Source organism: Apodemus sylvaticus, chromosome 2 (assembly GCF_947179515.1).
Source record: "Apodemus sylvaticus chromosome 2, mApoSyl1.1, whole genome shotgun sequence".
Taxonomy (NCBI): domain Eukaryota; kingdom Metazoa; phylum Chordata; class Mammalia; order Rodentia; family Muridae; genus Apodemus; species Apodemus sylvaticus.
This window is the reverse complement of record NC_067473.1, coordinates 70,232,024-70,235,063: the sequence shown is the minus strand read 5'-3', so window position 1 is coordinate 70,235,063 and position 3,040 is coordinate 70,232,024.

Here is a 3,040-nt window from a genome sequence, read left to right as displayed (position 1 = left end):
TTATTCTTCAAAAATAACCTACTGCCATTTCTATGACTTATTGGTTATTTTATTCCCCTTCACAACATATTAAATGAGTTAATAAACTGCAAGGATTTTAATTGAAGTGCAAAAATATGAGTTTACCTTTAATAAAAATAAATTTTCTGTGTTTGGTTATGTTTTAACTCCATATATCAGATACATATATAAAGTGAAAAAAGAGGTACCTATAGACCTAAAGCACCATAATGAAATCACTGGAAACATTGTAAAAGAAGCAAATATTCCTCTTCAAATGTCCCCATTGCCCACCTGTCCTACATGAATATATATTGTTCATGCTTTGTTATGGTTATGTTTGTGATGAATTCATGCTTGTCACCACACCTGCAGATTTGTACGAGTCCCTCTAATGATGGAAAGCAACAAACATCTGGACTTCTACCACTGAAGAGAAACTCAGCCTTAAGTTGAATAGTAGATATTGGTTGTGATGCCTAGACAATTCAGTGGTATAGGGAAACTTAAAAATGTTTAGCCCAATTAACCTGTCTTTCTGCGTGTTGGGCTAATACCTAGATCTCATGACAAATCCTGTTACTAAAGGGAGAAAGAATCAAAGAGGCTCAGCTCAGAGGATATTTGTATCTTGTAGGCAAAAATGTCAAGCCAGCTAAAAACTTAATTAGAGCTGAAGACTATTGATCACCGTCCTCAGCTGCCTGTTAGTCTGTAGTCTCAATACTCCCTTCTGCTTAATTTGTCTTTCTCTGTCTCTTACCATGTTTCTCCTACTTTGTTTTTCACTCTTCTCTTAGATCTCTCTCTAGTTTTTTATTCGATATATTTTTATTTAAATTTCAAATGATTTCCCCTTTTCTGGCTCCCCACTCTCCGAAAGTTCCATAAGCCCTCTTCCTTCCCCTGCTCCCCCATCCACCCCTTCCCACTTCCCTGTTCTGGTTTTGCCCTATACTGCTGTACTGAGTCTTTCCAGAACCAGGGGCCACTCCTCCATTCTTCTTGGACATCATTTAATATGTGAATCACGTCTTGGGTATTCCAAGTTTCTAGGCTAATAACCACTTATCAGTGAGTGTATACCATGATTGATCTTCTGAGACTGGGTTACTTCACTTAGTATGATGTTCTCCAGCTCCATCCATTTGTCTAAGAATTTCATGAATTCATTGTTTCTAATGGCTGAATAGTACTCCATTGTGCATATGTACCACATTTTTTGTATCCATTCCTCCGTTGAGGGACACCTGGGTTCTTTCTAGCTTCTGGAAATTATAAATGGGGCTGCCATGAACATAGTGGAGCATGTGTCCTTATTACGTGCTGGGGAATACTCTGGGTATATGCCCAGGAGTGGTATAGCAGGGTCCTCTGGAAGTGACAAACCCAGATTTCTGAGGAACTGCCAGACTGATTTCCAGAGTGGTTTGTACCAGCTTGCAACCCCACCAGCAGTGGAGGTGGGTTCCTCTTTCTCCACATTCTCACCAGCACCTGTTTTCTCCTGAGTTTTTGATCTTAGCCATTCTGACTGGGTTGTTTTGATTTGCATTTCAGGCTTTGGAAGGTCTGCATGAGAGTTTGCTAGTGATATAATGATGACGAAATTACTAGAATTTAAGAAAACATTGTAAATTCTGTGAGGAACTTCCTTAAACTTGTTCACACATCCAGTGGTTTTCTAACAAAGCATTCTTGTAGAAGACCACCTTTTATGCCATTCACTCATCTGGATAATAAGATACTTATGAGAGAGCTGTTGCTTTTGTGAGGTCTATTAGCATCTGTTTGGCACTCAGGATCTACCCTGTCAAACTTTGAACTCTTTGTCTTGTTTAATTACAATATTGATCACCCTTCTAAGTATTATTATCTCTATTCTAAAATTAAAGATGGAATATATGAGCACTCATGCATTATCTACGTGATTCTTTTAATTTTAAAATATTTCAGCCTGAAAAATAATTAATAAGCCATGCAGAAAGAATGAGTTGAGTTTATATGACTTTAAGGAAAGACCACTGTAATCTTAAATACCCAGCCCTTATATTCAACTATAAAATATAGTAAGATATATATTAAATTACTCATATATCTCAGTGAAATAATCATTTTATAATTACATTTATAATTAAATATATTATACTTAAAGTTATAAAGATAACTTCTACACATTCCATTTATTAAAAAACAACCATAAGAATATATTACTCTTATATGATTTATTAAATAGGAGCCTTAATAATCTTTCAGCAAGCATACTATTTTCTCTCACTAAAATGTAAATGGGATTAATTCACTATTATAAAATAGAAATTATATATATTTGAATAACATATTGACAAAGTAATTTAATTTTTCAATCATGTTATACTTTAAATGGTTTAATTTTTGCTTAAATTCAATGTGATGTTATGTTCTTCAAATTCAGGTCCTTGGTTATGTTACCCTAGTGTTATATGATGATATAATGCTCCATTTTTTTTCTGGGATTTTCTTTCTATTTTCTTTTTTTTTTTTATTTTTTTCATGTCTTTTATTATTTTTTTTCATTATTTTTTATTCGATATATTTTTTATTTACATTTCAAATGATTTCCCCTTTTCTAGCCCCCCACTCCCCGAAAGTCCCATAAGCCCCCTTTCCTCCCCCTGTCCTCCCACCCACCCCTTCCCACTTCCCCGTTCTGGTTTTGCCCTATACTTCTTCACTGAGTCTTTCTAGAACAAGGGGCCACTCCTCCTTTCTTCTTGTACCTCATTTGATGTATGGATTATGTTTGGGGTATTCCAGTTTTCTAGGTTAATATCCACTTATTAGTGAGTGCATACCATGAGTCACCTTTTGAGTCTGGGTTATCTCACTTAGTATGATGTTTTCTAGCTCCATCCATTTGCCTAAGAATTTCATGAATTCATTGTTTCTAATGGCTGAATAGTACTCCATTGTGTAGATATACCACATTTTTTGCATCTACTCTTCTGTTGAGGGATACCTGGGTTCTTTCCAGCATCTGGCAATTATAAATAGGGCTACT